General features: G+C 42.8%; 1 protein-coding gene across 3 annotated transcripts in view; it reads left to right on the forward strand.

Moving 5' to 3' along the window:
* The first annotated feature begins 2,023 nt into the window (after positions 1 to 2,023).
* RNF144A (ring finger protein 144A) overlaps positions 2,024 to 16,980 on the forward strand; it is a 61,501-nt gene continuing 46,544 nt past the window's right edge. For 2 of the 3 annotated variants that reach the window (XM_027455203.3, XM_027455204.3), the window contains exon 1: positions 2,024 to 2,250. The gene's annotated coding sequence lies outside the window, so the exon portion shown is untranslated. Of the gene's footprint in view, positions 2,251 to 15,293; positions 15,407 to 16,980 lie in introns of those variants that run through there. The other variant, XM_038176769.2, reaches the window with a different exon arrangement.

Consider the following 16,980-nt stretch of genomic DNA (forward strand, 5'->3'; position numbering starts at 1 on the left):
AATGTTAAGACATTGAAGATGACTTTTATCATAAGGCTCCTATTTCTTATTTCTTAAAATTTTAAGGATTTTACATTGCCTCTTGCTACCATGTGTAATTAAGGAAATGTTTCTGCTCTGTATGATACTGTTTTCCAAAGAAAATGCCAGTTGTGTACATTGCAAATGAAGAATTTGACTAAAACAATTTGACAACACATTGAACTTAATAGATAGCTATTGGTATTTTAATATGCAAAATTTGTTTTTGTGTGAAAATAAAAATAAAAAAAATGGCTGCAGCTTGATTAACCCATATGTATATATTTTAATCTGTAAACATAGTTCATGTTGGACTAAAAATTGATTTGAGGCTTTTATTCTGTACTTGGGCCTAACTTTCAGCACAGGACTAGAGGAATAATACTGAATTCAATAGGGCTACTCCCAGACTAAAAGATTACATGCACAGTGTGACCCTGAAGAGTCAGGATTTAAAGTTAAGTCCTGTAAACACAGATATGCTTGATTGTATTTTCATGTGTAATCCCATAGTACTGCATCTGAGCACATGCTAAAAATGCTGGATCAGGCAGTAACTTACATTACTGTTTACTAGCGTTATGGAGCTGTTTATATTTTTAAAATTCTTAGAGATGAAAATTTGGGAGAATGAATTGATTCAGTAAAGAAGTGAATATATCTTGAGTAATGAATAAAACTGTCATTTAAGATGCATTTTACAATGCCCACCTTTTCAATGTGAAAGAAGCTTAATGTATTTGAATGCTGATATGAATTTTTGAATTATACTGCCACATAACTTGTACTAAGTATTTTATATGACTATGTTGCACATTGCAATAAATGTTTCTGTTTGCTTAAGTTTGTCTATAATTTCTTTCTTAAAAAGAAAAAAAAAATACAACCCAGAGCCACAATAGCTGAATGTATGACTGCATTCACACGAGAGCTGTAATTCAGGATGAAGCCTGTATTTAGCACTGGGGTCTGCTTGCGCAGCGCCAATGGCAGCGTCTAGGCCGCAGTGGAGAACAATGGTGGTGATTCTCCTCGTGATGAAAAGCATTCGTTATGTGCCTGAGTGGACTGTGCTGTGTTGGGGGAAGAGAATTAAAATACATTGTGCTGTTCAGACGACAGTCATTACAAAAGCCACAACTGTCCATAAATATCCTGGGAGAAACAGATTGTCTTCTCTCATGGTAAATAAGAGAGAAAACCTTGTCAGGTTAGAGGAGTAAAGACAAGAGGCTTCTCAGGCTCATCTCCCTGTCTTTGGGTTGTGCTATGAACTGTTGTACCAGGCAACCCAAAAAGGCACTTTCAGCAGTAATTTATTGTGTGTGTGTTGGAAGTTTAGCATTTTTTCCATCTTGCTTTTGCCTTTTTTCTCCACATTCTAGTGTTGGGCAGGTGCCTGGGCGTAGAGCCACAGCCAGATGCTGTTCCCCACCCCAATCCCTAACCCCAGGGGTGCCGTGCTGCTGCCCTCACCCCTCGCTCAGGGGAGGGTAAAGTCTGTGTGGCACTAAGTCAGCCAGACACCTGCAGACCATCTCTTCAGCTCAGTGCTTCTCCTTTGTGCCTCCATGCTTTACAGAAGAAAGCCGTGCTAAGTGCATAAACGAACAACAGGAAAGCAGATGTTCCTTTATTTATTTATTTATTTTGGTAAATAATGCTTGCAAAAACAGCAGCTTGCCAACCAGCCGTGACCATCATGGTTTCCTTCCTTTCCTCGCAAGCAAGGCTGAAACCTTTCCTTTGTAAACCCCGAGAAGGTTTGTACATCTCTCCTTGACGCGAGCTGGGACAACCTGAGCCGCGACCAAAGGGGCCATGAGGGAAGGGCAGGAGGGAAGGACAGCGGCCCGGCACGGCCCGGCACGGCTCCCAACACCTCCGGGAACTCTCTCCCGGCTGCCAAGCGGGGAAATCCCCGGTATCCCCGCGGCCTCCGGGCCCGGAGGCGCCTGCCGGGGCCGCCAGGGGTCGCCGCAGCGGGGCGGCCGCTTCAAAGCGGGCGGGCGGCAGCAAATGGCGCCCGCCCCCGCCCCACCCCGCTCCACCTCACGCCGGAGAAAAGCCCGGGAGCGGCGCTCGCCTCACGCACCGAGGGGGAGACCATGCCTGGGGTGGCGGCGGTGGAGGAGGTGGTGGCGGCTCTGGTGGCGGTGCCCGGCCGCGGCTCCACGGGATAGCGCCGCGCACCTCGCCACCCTTCCCGGCCGAGGCTGGAGCGGCGCGGTAAGGGCGAGGCTGGGGGTGCTGCGGGGTGCCCCGCGTGGGTGTGTGGGGTCGGCGTGTGGGGTCCCCGCTCTCCCCACGTCCCTCAGATCCCTTTATATAAAGGGATCTGCTCGATCCTCCTCCGAGGCCTCCTCCGAGGGGGCGACGGGGACACGGCGTCGCGGCCCTGCCCGGGTGCCCCGGTGTCGCCGGGGGCTGGCTGCGGGACGAGCGCTGCGATCCGGAGGCGGCAGCCGCCCGCTGGGTAGTCGCGATAAATCGCGGGCTGCGACAGAGGGAGGGCTGCCGGCAGCGGTGCGGCTTCCAGGTAACGAAGGGAGTTCCTTGCACTTGCCTATTTTCTGTGCTGCGATTTACAGAAATGAGCTAAACCTCCGTGGGGCAGCCCGTGCCCTTGGGACGCGACAGCCACTCTGGGAGAGGGTTTAAAAAAAAAAAACAAACACACCCCAAAACCAGCCAAGCAAAGCGGCACGTGAATTGACATCCACAGCCTATGTTCTCAGGAGACGAAGTGTGCCATTTGGGGGGAAATTGTGGTGTTTGGGTCTCCGGGGTGAAGAAGTAGGAGTTGGAGGTGTCTTCTCTGGCTTTTCCTTCGTTCACTGCGATTAAGAGATGCTGTTGATATAAATGCGTATTTTTGAGGTGTCAGGAGAAACAATATGCATGATAAGGGTGCTGTCCCTTCAGCCAGTTCCCAGTGTCCCTTGAAACCAGCATTATTTTCGTGAAATATCAGGCCCTGTATCACTTTCTTTTTATATCTTCTAAAGAAGTGGAACAGGGAGGGCAGGCTGGTGGGAGAAGATGCAAGCTGCTTGCGTTTTCCCCCCGTGTTCTTGGAAATGCTCATTCCTCCCCTAGAACAAATTATTCTGTGTTCTACAATAAGGGTGATTTATAAATAGATCCGTTTGTTTGTATTGTTCGTGGTGTAGCCAAACAACTGTTTATGTTGTGAAATGGGATTGCTTCATTGCACATTAGTTTATCAGTGCTGACCCAGAAGTGGCTGCAGCTGAAGTTGCAATGTTCTTGTCCAGTGCTACTGGAAATTACATCAGTTCCAGTTGTCTGGTGATAAAACTTGTGGTTGCTGCCCTTTTCTTTGCCTTTGTGTATTTTCTTTGTGGATCTGACTTCTAGTGAAGGGTGTGGTGGGGAGAAGGAGGGAGTGTGGGGATTCTCAGGGCAGATTTGTGCCTTTAAAGAAAGTGCTTTGTTCGTACCTCGAAGGATCTTTACAGCATAGGAGAATTTGGATGACTGTCTCGTGATAATGTTAGGCAGTCAGTCAAACTGGACTGACTTGAAGTTTGTTACATACAGAACAGAAGCAAGTTTAAATGAAAAGGGTAGGGAGGGGAAAAACTCCTTTTGCTTAGGAGGAACTTGAATAAGATATTATTTTTTTCCCCTCGGGATGAAGTTCTGTTCTTTCACTCCTCTTTTCCCTGGCCATCATGTCTCATTATCCTCTTGTGCAATTGGAGTACTGGTCATGATGGGAAGAAACCATCTGTGCTTGAAATAAGAGTACGATGTTTCAATCTGATTTAACTTCTTTGATTGAGATGTCCTTTAGGTAGAATAGAGTTGATTTTTGTCCTTTCTGAATCACCTCGATTCCTATTCTAGGAGCTGCTAGAGCAAATCATGTGTTTATTGTGTACAAGCTATTGTAGACTTTTGCCCTTGAAGCGTAGTCTAGTTTAGAGTAGTCTTCATTACAGTCTGGACTTCACATATTTTGGCATTTTAAAGTGATAACTGGGGGGAGGGGGGCAAGGGGAGAGGAAGAGGTGTCTGTTTAACTGTTTTTGTTTTTAACACTTTTTTTCAAGAAATATATTCCATGTCTTTGTTACATTTTGTATATTTTTAAATTTTATTTTTCAAATAACTTCTGACAACTTTCCTTTCAGTTAAGCCAAAGGACAAGACTGCTGACTTAACCATGAGTTTTGGCTGCAGTGCCATACTGAGGGTATGAATGGCTTCAGTGTATCTGCTGTATTTACAAGAATGCTCTCATAGGCTGGCAGAAAACTGTTGTTTGCCCTTCCTGTGCTGATTCAGGGTAAAATAACAACTCCAGTCATCCTGTAGCTTGGTCTGTGTGTGTAGACCCTTTCTGCCCCAGAGAGCTGGTGTAGCAGGGGAGTCAGAACGTGTTAGTTTCTTGTTATGTTTCCTGTGGAGTTGTATTGATAGGCAGCTGTATGTAGTCTGTGGTTTGATTACGAGATTTGCCTTTAACTGCATGTCTTTTCTTATATCTTGAGGTACAAAAAGGAAATGCAAAACTGTTACAAAGCAACTCACCACTCAGTTTGGTTTGGTAATTTTGCTATGCACAGCTTAGGCTGTGGTCAGCTCTTCTAAAAAGAAGACAAGATCCTTTCCTATTTGCCCCTGAGGAAAGGAGCTCATAACGTTCATCTTTCATTTTCCTTTTGAAGGATATGAGACAATAAGATCATAAAGATACGTATTTTCTCCTAGTTCTGATGCCTGTGCAGAGCTGTTGGAAATACTCTTGCTTCTCTGTGGGAATGATTTTCTTTTTTTTTTTTTTTTGCTTCTAGTGGGAATGATTTTCTGTTTTATGATCTACATGCTTCGCATCGTATCAGAAATGCTTACAGTTCTTCTGCATGTGCAGTCAGTGGATACTCGAGCTGGCTGCTCTTAAAAGTTGGTTTTCAAATAGCTTGATTGTGTGCTGATGGTGATATTTTGGGGTGGCACTGCAAGTGGACTTCCTCAAAAAAATGAAGAAAATGAGGAACAGAGAAAGTGAAACAATGCCTGGTACTTCCTATTTACTGTGAGAAAGCAAGTCTTAATCAGATGGTTCTAGTCTTGCCAAGACAATGGTATTTCTTTTCTGTAGGATCACTTCCAATGTTTCGAAAAATAGCAAGTGGGCAGCGGCTTATTACGTTGCAAGACTTGGCTATTTTATCTTCCAAGTACCAATATGTGAGTTTAATGAAGCTACGTCCTGTTCATGCCGAATGGAAACAATTCAAGGTGGAAGAGGTGGAGTAAAGCTTACCTCATACTACCTTTTCCCACCATGTACATGTAATATCCAAGGGATCATCCAAAATACTTGGGGGTGAAGATGGGCCTTTCAGGTTGTCTGGAAAATAAGATTCTGACTCTGTATACTCAGGCATGAGTTCTCTTTTGCTGTACACAAGTGCTCAGTTTTGTTTGCACTGATCACAGCTTTGCTGCTGAGCACCTGGGTTTGGAGTCTTTGCATTTGCTTTTGAATTTCACTTGAGAAATTCTGCTGATGATCCAGTTTCTGGAGTGTGTGTATATATATAAACTTTTCCCCTTGAATTTCTCTAAACAGTGTCTGGAAGGGGGCTGATCTGGCAGAGCTGTCAATGGCAACTGAACACTGTCCCACCCCTGCTAGCTTTCCCAAAGCACTGCTTATCCTGATCTCTGGTGCCTTTCTCTTGCGCAGCACTTTGCCCTTGAGGTACGTCCCCTCTAGATTTGGATATGCTGATCACAAAGCTTTAGTTTTGCTGACCAGTGCAGGCTGGGAGCAGTCTCCTCCTGTGGCTGTTGTTGGTATGTGCAAACCATGACAGCCCCCTGGTCCTGGTGGGGTGGCAGTTGTGGCGAGGTCAGCGAGGCTGTGCAGAGTACCTCTCCTTGCCCAAATGTCCCCTTTTGTTGGGGTGACAGGGTTGTGAGGAGAGTGGCTGCCTCAGGGTGGTGAGTGGAGATGTCATAGTCTCCTTCATAGCCACCCCAATGTAGCTGCCAGGGCAGGAAACTGAACTGTACCTGAGCCAACACACCTTTGAGCTTGTTTGTGTATAGTTTCTAGGAACTGATGAAACAAATTCAATACAGCACTCTGAACTTGATTACACTGCTATGAAGGTGTTCACATCACAATTGCCTTAAGAAATATGGGCCTGATGTCTTAAGTAATGTTCATGTCCTCTTGGGAGGAAAATAAATGTTATTTAAATCTTTTTTTTTTTTCCTACTGCTACTTAAAGAAGGAGTTTTCTCTTAATTTCTCTACACTGATGTTGAGAAATTCATGCATCCAGACAGAATCGGAGCAATGCCCTGTGATTTGGGTGGCTAGGCTTACATCTTCAGTAAGAGCAATGAAAATTCAAGACCAAGCTTTTATGCATTGACTACAATATATTAGCCTGGCTTTCTAAGAAAACAGAGATTATGTATAACTCCCTCTGTGAATGTCTGTCTTTCACTGTAGCTCTTAATAACTTTTTAAACCTTTTTACTAATTCCAGTTACATTTGCAAGACAGGTAGAAGCGTATCTCCAGTGAAGCCACCAGTTGTCTGACAGTAGGCAGCCTGGGCAGATGGAGAGATCCCTGCAGAAGGAGAGGCTGCAGCCTGAACTCTTCCCATCACCTTGACACACATGCCTAGGAAACTGGATTTTGCTGGCTCAGTTCCTTAGAAAATAACTTACGTTATACTGCTGTTTTATTTTTACCTTATCTCAAATCAAACTATTACTTCCTCTTTGGATATTTTAAATATGGAAGAAGAGCAGGAATTTAATTTCAGTGTTTAGCCCCAGATTACTTCATAATACTGCAGAAAGTGCGTGATGGAGGGGACGGGACTACAACCCCACCTTTTTCTTAATTGTATTATAATGTACTTCAGATATTGTGCTTCTCATAATGTTAATTCCTTTTTGTTAAAATAGCTATTTTAACTTGCTTCCTCCTTTTGTTAGTTTTTTCTTGCAGTAATGATTCATTAGAGACCCAGAAGCTTCAAGGATTTTTGTAGCTGTTTTGTATAAGGACTGTTCCCAGAATGGAGCATGTTTTGTGATAGGACACAAACTGATATAGTTCAGCTTTATTTCCTTATTTCTCATTTGTATTTGTTTTGTGTATATATGGTCTGTTTATGCTGGTCTCTTTTGCTCACTGGTACCTGTTAAATACTTTTTCTTGTCTTCTGTTTCTTTCTTCATAGTAGCTTGATTAATGTTATGTCATCATCTTCCTTCACATACAATGTATTTATTGCCATGTGTTTGGAACCTAGAGGAGAAAACATCTACACATACTTTTTTCAGATTAATAATGCATTACTTTTACATTTGTGTGTTGTCCTTTCTTAACTTTGTGGGGAAAAGTGCTGACCAAAATACACATTGAGGATATGTTTAAGACGTGTATGATTTGTCAAGAGCCAATCCATATTCAGTTTTTGGAGAGAGGAGAAAACAAACATGCATACACGCAAAAAATGCAACCTTTCTTTTAATAAACCTCTTCATTTTTTTTATTCCTTATGCTCTTTGCATTTCTGCTGTATGTTGACATCTCAGATCTTGAAGTTTGCAGGTGATGTTTCTCTCTTCTGTAAATTAGTAGGTCATGTTTACGTCAGTGATTGTTCTGAATTTGTAGCTTTCTAGCAAAGATGTAGTGGGAATGTTCACTAGGTTTCACTCACAGCAGCAGGAAAGCTGGGAGTGGTAGGGTGGCCATGGTCACTGCTGCAGGATGCTTGTGCCATCTCCTATGAGGTGTTTGCACTCACAGCATCCTGAGGTCTGGCCTGGGCTGATCCTCAGGCCAGACTCGCCGTCTGTGCAGGCATGCATGCAGGGCTGCCTGGGAAGGTATGGGAGGGCTCCTGATGGATCAGGGTGACACCAAGCAGCTTAGCCACTGGGGTAAGCGGGTCAGGAGCCTGCTGGGCTCCAGCTTGCTCCTGAGGCCGCTGCTGGGGTCAGAGCCTTCATGCCACGGGTAGGCTGCAGGTGGAATAGAGCAGGCAACTCTTCTTGCTGACTGCTGAGAGGTGAAACCTCTGAAAGGCATTAAGCACAGTATGATGGTGACCTTTGTAGTTACTGCGTACCGACACCAACCACTTCCTAAGGGTGCGGCATGCGTTATCTCATCTCCAGCTCAGATTGTAAACAGTTACAAGCCTAGAAGTTCATGCTCTTCATCCGCTCATGTTCACCTGTAAGATGTAAGTTTATCTCAGGGTTTCAAGCTAGCTTGTTTATCTTCTAAGTGACATGACAATTGGTGGCCTTGGGGAATGTTATGCTGGGCGTGTTTGTGCTGTGTTTCTTGCACTAAGCAGTGCTGCTGAGCCTGGCAACTGTCCATGCTGTTGTTGGATCCAGTATGTTTGTTTGGTCCTACCCTGTACTTTGGAGCTATATGGCTGTGAGGGAGCCCATCTCCACCGTGTGATTTCATCCTTGTCTCTGCTGCAGTTCCTCATCTCTGCTGCTTGCCTGAGCAAAAGGCACCAGGACTTGGCTGGCATCAAATGGCTGCCCTTACTTATCAGACTTGGTGGTATTCTGAGTATGCAGTGCTCCAAACTTACCTCCTTTCTTCCATGATGTGGTATCCTGCTGGAACAGCAGTCTTAGACATGGGCTTTGTATAGATTTGTGTCTGAAAATCCATTCCCAAGTACTTCAGTGGCTGTTATTTGGGGTGAAGTATGTAATTCTTGCTTGTTTTCCCGTGCCCTCTGCATCTGTGAAGAGGCACGTTAGTAGGATGATAACCCACTTTTCTTTCATCTTTTGTTTCAGGTTGACATTGTTTGAAAAATCTGACTTGAGAGGGAGCGGCAATCTAGTTCTAGCTTCAGTTCACGTTGGATATTTAGTTTAAAATCAGGTTATGACAAATCCTTAGACGACTCATAAATCTGAAAAGTGTGATAGTCTTTTTAGCAAACTGTCAGTTAGCGCTAAATATTTTCACCAGTCATTTCACATTTCCATTAGCTCCTTAAACAGCTGAGGTTCACAGATTTGAATGGAATATAATGTTTATGGCTGTGTTCACTGCCTTTCAATTTAGACTACTGCTTTGAAGCTTTATTGTAGTTTGAGGTGGAAGTGTTTTCAGAAAGTTGATCATGTGTTTGATTTCTGTTGTCTGAAAGATCTGCATGGCTTGTTTTTTTCCCTCGTCCCCCTCCATAATTCTACTATACTGGTCTCCAGACCAACACTGGCCTGTTTGTTATCTTTCATTGGTAGAAATCATCCCATTTGAATGGGATGGGTTGGTGTAGCTGTAAATATCAAAGGAACAGAAATCAAAGAATCATGGAGTATCCGGAGTTGGAAGAGACCCTAAGGATCATCGAGTCCAACTCCTGGGTCTGCTCAGGACCACCCAAAATCAAACCACGTGTCTGAGAGCATTGTCCAAATGCTCCGTGAACTCTGTCAGGCTCAGTGCTGTGACCACTGCCCTAGGGAGCCTGTCCCAGTGCCCAACCACCCTCTGGGTGCAGAACCTTTCCCTTACACCCAGCCTGACCTTCCCCTGTCCCAGCTCCATGCCATTCCCTCGGGTCCTGTCGCTGTCCCCAGAGAGCAGAGCTCAGCGCCTGCCCCTCTGCTCCCCTCATGAGGGAGCTGCAGGCCGCCATGAGGCCTCCCCTCAGCCTGCTCTGCTCTGGGATGAACAAACCCAGGGACCTCAGCCGCTCATGTGTCTTCCTCTCTAGACCCTTCACCATCTTTGTAGCCTTTCTTTGGATACTCTCTAATGGCTTCATGTCCCTCTGATACTGTGGTGTCCGAAACTGCACGCAGTGCTTGAGGTGAGGGCTCAGCAGCGCAGAGTGGGAGAGTTGAGGCTGAGGAAGGGTTGAGCCATCACGTCCACTCATCGTGCAAATAAAAGCATTATACTTTTTCTGGCAAGCAAACCTGCAGCTTCAGGAGGGATCACTGGAAGGCAGAGCAGGGGCACTTGGGATTCCTGCTTTTTCCTCTCACCTTTCCTCATACAGCTTCAGTTCTCACCCCTCGAGGCTGACCTGCTCTTTTGATTGAAATAACTGCGTATTTTTCAGTGTGATACCATAAAATTCTAATCTTCAAGTGCGAAAGAAGGACAAAGATGGTGCTCTTCTCTCTTCTGAGTAACAGCTTTTGTGCTGCCCTAGACCGTGTTAACTAGAACTATCCCTCGGAGAGGGCCAGTGTAAACCAGTATGTGGATGTGCACATCTGTATGTTCTATCAAAGTCACCTTAATTAACATGAAAATCCACTTCTAAATATTTAGGGAGCTTTCATATGCGACTTCTTTAACGTGTGACATGGGAATTATCCACTGCTATTGTTTGATGGTTTTGAAGAACTTGGAATATTCAGGGTTTGATGTGAAAGAGGAAATTCTTGTTCTGTCTCAAATTCTTTGCAGTGAAAGTAACTTAGGGGAAGTAGGCTTAGAAAAATGAAGCGCAGTCCTGCCTGTGCGATCTTAAATGAGGACATGAGATATAGGCACATCATATTTTAATGCATGTACAAATGCTTAAGAGGGTTTCAATAGCTCTGTCTTCTGTGGTGCATCATGATATGCTTAGGGATTTTAAGTGTGTCAAATTGACTTTTTCTTTAATTTAGGTGGCTTATGCCATTTATAATTAATATAGACCTATGGTGTTGAGAACTCAGCAGGGATCAGAGAATGTTTTGTGATTTGCCTGAGATTTTTTTTCAAAATACCATGTTCTCATATTTCTCTAAAACTCTCCAGAAGTTTGCTTTTAATAATAGTAATAATAAACCACTTCAATTTATTTTCTTCTAATCAGCACTCATTCAGTACATTGAAACAAATGAAAAGAGGATATATTTTAAATAAGGATGGTTTGCATGAATTATTTCCTAAAAGAAGTACTTGTTGGTTTTTAATGTTGCTCTTTCCTATGGATGTTAACAGTTAACTAATTTAATGGAACTGTAAAAGAAAACAAGATGTGAGCTGCTCAGAAAAGAAGAATGCAAATACAGTTAAATAAAGTGGTTGTTCTCTGAATGCAGTATGCTTAGGCAGGTGTAATCTATTCTGGGTATGTACCACATATGCAAAGCACATAAATACAAAAAGTGGCTTCAGGGCAGTCTGTCTCAAAACAAACGAGTGTTGGGCATCTGGTGGTACGCATTAAAAGTTCGTGTACTTGAAGATGTAAAGACTTGAGTAGATGTAAATGAGTGAGCAGTGCTGTACAGCAGGCAAGACTGAAGTTAGTTCAGAGCCTTCTTGGATCGTCTGGTGTTAGCAATGGAGCAGTCGGCCTGAATGAGGGCCTTTATTGCCATGGAGTTATGAATTACAGCATTGCATACCATGCTCAAAATGAGTAACAGCATACACAGAGAAGGGGCTGTGTACTCTGTATACAGAGCTGTATTTTCCTTACCAGTGGTTCTTGTTCAGATCATTGCCATCTTCTTTTACACTCTCTCCCTTTCCCTGTGTTCTCTTGAGTCTTTGTCTGTGTAGGGGGGGTTAGCTTTTGTTTGCTTGGTTTTGAGGCTAAATATTAAATTTGAGACAGAAAATTAGAAGATTAATTCTATGTCTAACTCCTTTTACCATCAAAGGACCATTGTTCTCTCAACTGATACAGTGCCTCTGGTAAATGTACTGATACAACACAGACATGGGAAGAGCAATGACAGTCACTGTACAGTTTTCATCCTATAGCTGTGGGGGGAGTACCCCCAACAAAATGCCACTGCTATAGGGAATGTGTATTTTGGGATAACACTGTGCCACCAACTTCTGTTTTGGCAGTGCAGCTTCACTGCCAGTCCAGTTCTGTCCATATAGCTGTAGGCTACGTGGAATGCAGTTGTACTCCTGGTAAGATCCCATAGTATGTGAACAGTTTGAGATCCAAGAGAAATTACTTCTGTTCGCCTAGTCAGTTTCGTGTGCTCAAGTTTTGAGACAGAATGTAAGTGCTTCAGGGCTGCAGAAATATGAATCTATGGTACTTAAAATTTTCCTTCATAAAGTATCCTACTGAATAACAGTAGTATTGTGTTATATATTTCAAAGTGTCTGAGATGAGTAGCAGTCCCTCAGTGACTGGTTGTCGAAATTAGGTTAGGTTAAATCTGTGCAGAATTTTAGGTCAGCTTGAGGCTGCCCTTAAACAGTGGTTTAAGTGAATAATAGCTTTGAGGAGTATTTGCAAATGGAGGAAGAAAAACATTGCTTTATGTTCTCATACATGTCTGAAGGATGGTTAGAAATTTTCCAAAATTCAGCCTTTTTCTGCTTAATACCACTTGGTACTTCCATCCAGATCGTAGTCAAATTATTTTAATATTTCTTCTTAAAAAGCTAGACTACCAAGCCATATGGGAAATGCAAGTTTTTTCACCGCATTGTATTGCAAATGTTTAAAGTGACATGCCTGCATCTTCCTTTTTATAAGAATCTATACAATATCTCTTCAACTTAACTAATTTAAAGAGCATTTGGAGGGATTACAAAACCTTCTACGGTACAATAAATATGCAATGCTGATTTCATTATGTTAACAGTAGCTTTTAAATGTTTGTTCTTCACTGGAGGGAAAAATAAATATAGGGGAGACATCTTCCGTTCCAACTTCTTAATGAGCAGGTGTGCAGGGGGAGTTGTCTTCTCATGAAGGCTTAATTGTGTGTGCTTTCCTCTTGCACATATGGTAAACCTGGTAGTTAAAAACAAGTTAAGACCACCTCTTCTTATGAGTCTAAAATGACAAGGCTTCTTTTGTAAGTGCATCCAGGAGTTAGGTGAGTACTAATAGCTGTCACATTCAAAGCAGACCTGGTAATTAAATCTTCTGGTCTATCATGTTGGAAATTTATTACTCTTCCCTGTTTTCAGCACACAATATCTCATGTATTGGTGTGAATAGATCTATTAAAACAGCTTCTCTCACTACTTTGAGCACTTCTATCTTTGTGAAATTACATAGCTGCTTTCTGGAAGAAGCTTGCTAAAAGCTTCCCACGTGGGCTCTGATAAGAAAGCATCTTATTGTCATGAATCAGCTAGATGAATAACTGTTCAGCTGCGGTAGTCTGAGTGATATTTTACAAGAGAGAATGATGTGGAATTTGTATGGGGTAAAACAGAAGGGAAGAAAGGGAGGATTGTAGTAGGTGGGTGGCTTCAGACGCTGCTCTTGGGAGGCCATGGGAATTTCACTTCTTGACTTGAAGGACACACTGACACTGAAAACTCCTATATTTTTTTCTGTTTATTAAATTGTACAGTTGCATCCTGTTTACATGTTGCAAGATGTAACTCCTCTAGCACAGGGATCACAGGATTTGGGTTTGGTTGTGGCACTGTGCACAGCCATGGTCACACCCTGTGACCAATGCATTGTTCCCCGGCTCCTCCGCTGCCTAAGGGGGTGATTGCTGCCAAGGGGGTCTCATCTTCACCCTGCAATTCTTACCTTATTGACAGTATACGGGTGCACAAATGCAGCCTCCTGACAACATTAAGGAAGCCAGTGAGGTTATTACGTTTTGCATAATCACACATTGTCCCCACCATAAGTAAAAGTGAGAATTGAAAGCTGAAATTGTGCATATAAACTGTCACATTTCATACTCTTTCCCACGTGTCCCTAAGCTTTTGTCCTTGGACCCTGCGGCTACCGGGCCATGAGCTGTATCATCAATTCTGACAGAGTGGAGTGGAGGGAGATGAGTTTCACGGCCGTTCATGCCTCCTGGCTACTCTTGGCTGACACAAAAAACAGATGAACCATGGGCTGTCACACAAATATAGAGCAGATCCCACAGCCTTTCTTTCCGCATCTGTCACTGGTCCTGTGCTGAGCCTGACACAGGTTTTCTAATTCTGCCTGTCAGCTTGTGGCTTTGTACAATGGAGCTTTCTTGTTAAGAGAGGCATTACAGCATGTCAGCGAAAACACACTGGGTGAATGGAGCAGCAGCTGACTGGGAAATATTAACAAGTAGATGTCTGCGGGAAATAAACTGGGAATGAAGATGCTCCAGAAGGACTGGGCCTAGACCAGACAGCATTTCACAATTTCATTTTTTTTTAAGAAGAAGCCAATTATGCTGATTACCAGTCTGTTGTTCCCAGATTTCAAAGATAACTAAGCAGCCACAGAAACAGATTTATTTTTAATGAGTGAAACTAAATGTAGGTACGCAGGATGTTGCTGAATGCAGTCAAATTTCTTAGCGTAAAGTTTTCTGGACATCCATAGCACAGGAGACAGACACTTGGAAGGCAGGAGCTCTGCAAAGATTCAAGGGAACACAGTGGACATGGAACTCCATTTAAGTTACCACTGCATTGTTAGAAGGAGTGGAGAGAGGGCCAGGGATTAAATTATCTTTGGCTGGGATTTGTAAAACAAGTATTTTTCTCTTTGCACAGCAATGACAGTAATACACAAATTCTGCATCTGGTCCTAGTATTCACATCTTTAAAAGGTCTTTTTAAAACTCATAGGAGGTATAGAAAAAGAGCCACAAGAATTACTAGCGCCAAAACAACTCCTGTTAGTGATTTAATGGGGAAAGGATGAATTATTAACATCTTTTATTTACTCCTGCATTTGTATTTTATGGATCCATGTCCAGGTAGTTTTTGACAGGCTTCGTGTCATCCGAAGACAGATGCCTAAAATAGGTCAGATGGGTTGCTGTGTCAGGTGCATCTCTGTGCAATAGGGTGTCCTCCAGCACCAACAGAGCAATGTCATGGGGAGGGCTGATCGGAAATAGGCAGATGGTTCTTCAAACTGTAGTGAAAAATGATCAGAAGAAAATGGTCTGAGAAGATGATTGAAAGGAGTTTTTATTGTTTTTGAGCAAATTAAAACACACTCAAAAAAAAAAAGGAATTAAAGGGGTAAGGTGGCATGCAAGGAATATAATTTCTTTAGAAATACTTCTTAAAATCGTATTTCATTGGTTGAAGCCCAAGAAAAGGAGGAAGATTTTGAGTGTCTGAGTAAGTATTTTGTCTGTCTGACTGATCAGAAAGAAAAGACTGTTTTATGTATATTTATCCATGTTCTTTCTGCACGATTTAGGGAGGCTGGATCTCATTACATACAATGCTCAGCCCACAGGCTGGGTGACTGGCAGGATGCTGGCTAATCAAGGAAGAGCCTCTTGGGAAAGCCTTGTGTGGGAGGGGAGATAAGAGCTTTGTCTTTCTCTGTGTAGAGATTAACCTAGTAGCTGGGTATCTCCAGGAAAATGCCAGAGAGGAAGACTGAAATTTCTCCGTGGATACAGAGAGAAAGGCCTGCAATAGGAGGTAAATCCATGAGATCCCTCTGTAGAGAGGCTGGCTGAATTTTTGGGGCTGTAAGAAACAAACCCAGGAGGCTGTAAGAAACAGCAGAGCACTGACAAAAAGGAAATTGTTTCCTCGGGTTGCTCCTCCCTTTGAAAGACAGAAGTGAAGCATGTCCGAGGGAGGCAATACTGGTGGAGCTGGTGAATACTGGTTCACAGTAATAGTGGTAAGTGGTAAATAAGGTGCTGGCAAGAGGAAGGTTTTAAGAAGAGAGAGAGTCAGGAGACACCTGAGTCACACGAAGCTGACTGATGCAATGGCTGAGTGCTGGCTCGGACAGGTTTTGTGAGAAGGAAAAACAAGGGCTGGCAGAGGAGCTGGAAAGCATGTGGTTTGGAGCTGTAGGAGAGGAGCTCACAGGCATCCCTCACCCAACTATCAGAAGAGATGGAGCACCATATTGCTGCTGCCTTGACCAAGAAATCTTGTACTAACTTTTCTTTCCTACCTTCTTTTTTTCCTCTTTCATTATTTCTCTTTCTTCCCACTTAGAGAGAAATATAACTTGACTCACTGACTGAAGCTGAAGTAACTCTAAATGAGAAGAAACTATGGTTCCCCAAACCAGTAAATTGCTCTTCTCACCATTAGAGAAAGCAGCGGATCTCTTAAAGTGTCCAGACCTAGGCAGATCATGTGCCCTGGTAATATTTGTTAACCATATACAAGTTACTGTCTTGTTTTTGGTCTAGCTGGGAAATGTGTAACCTGCAAAATTCGGGTCAACAAGCTAATGCATCCAATGGGCCTTCTGACCTTCAAATCCAGGAAGCCACTTTCCTATTTTATATGCAGACATACCACAATAAAAATAGATATTTTTGAAACTTTTTTTTTCCTCCTAAAATGTCAGGAGAACGTGGGAAGAGGGCAATAATGTGTTTTTGTCATATTTGCTAATTTTCAAGCAAAACTTGAGGCAAAGCAGCAAGTAGGAGGGGAAGGTTAAAAAAAGTGTGGAGAATGTGCAGGAACGGAGGAGGGAACCTCCTTTTGGTGGCATAATGGTTATTTGAACAGCATGCTGGATGGCTCTAGAATGCTATAATGCGTATATACACACAGATGAATATATAAAAGCTCGTTGAAATAAGCTTCTTGTTGCCTGAGCTCTCAGGTTGTTCCTTTAGCTACTGATGTTTTTTTTCCTTTTTTCCAGAAGTATGGTAGAAAGTTTTTCCATATCACATCTGTCTCTAAGTGGAAAACAGTGTGGAAGATAAGAATATTGCAGAAATTAAATGCTCATTTTTCAGAAATTCCAAATGTTAACCTACATCTTGATAATTGCAACTATTTTTAAACAACATATTGTTTAATACTGTTTTGATTATGAAATTAAGAATATCACAATCATGTGTTTGACTATAAATTAATTCCCCAAAGCTGCTTTAAAATCATCCTTTATTATCTTTTTTTTTTTTTAAGTTTAAAATTTACTTACTCTGAGCATATAGAGTAACATTTGGGTAAATCTGAAAATGGGAAATAGCTTGAAGTGGAACTAGAACTGAATTCTGAATTCCTCCTCT

The sequence above is a fragment of the Anas platyrhynchos genome, chromosome 3 (assembly GCF_047663525.1).
Source record: "Anas platyrhynchos isolate ZD024472 breed Pekin duck chromosome 3, IASCAAS_PekinDuck_T2T, whole genome shotgun sequence".
Classification (NCBI taxonomy): domain Eukaryota; kingdom Metazoa; phylum Chordata; class Aves; order Anseriformes; family Anatidae; genus Anas; species Anas platyrhynchos.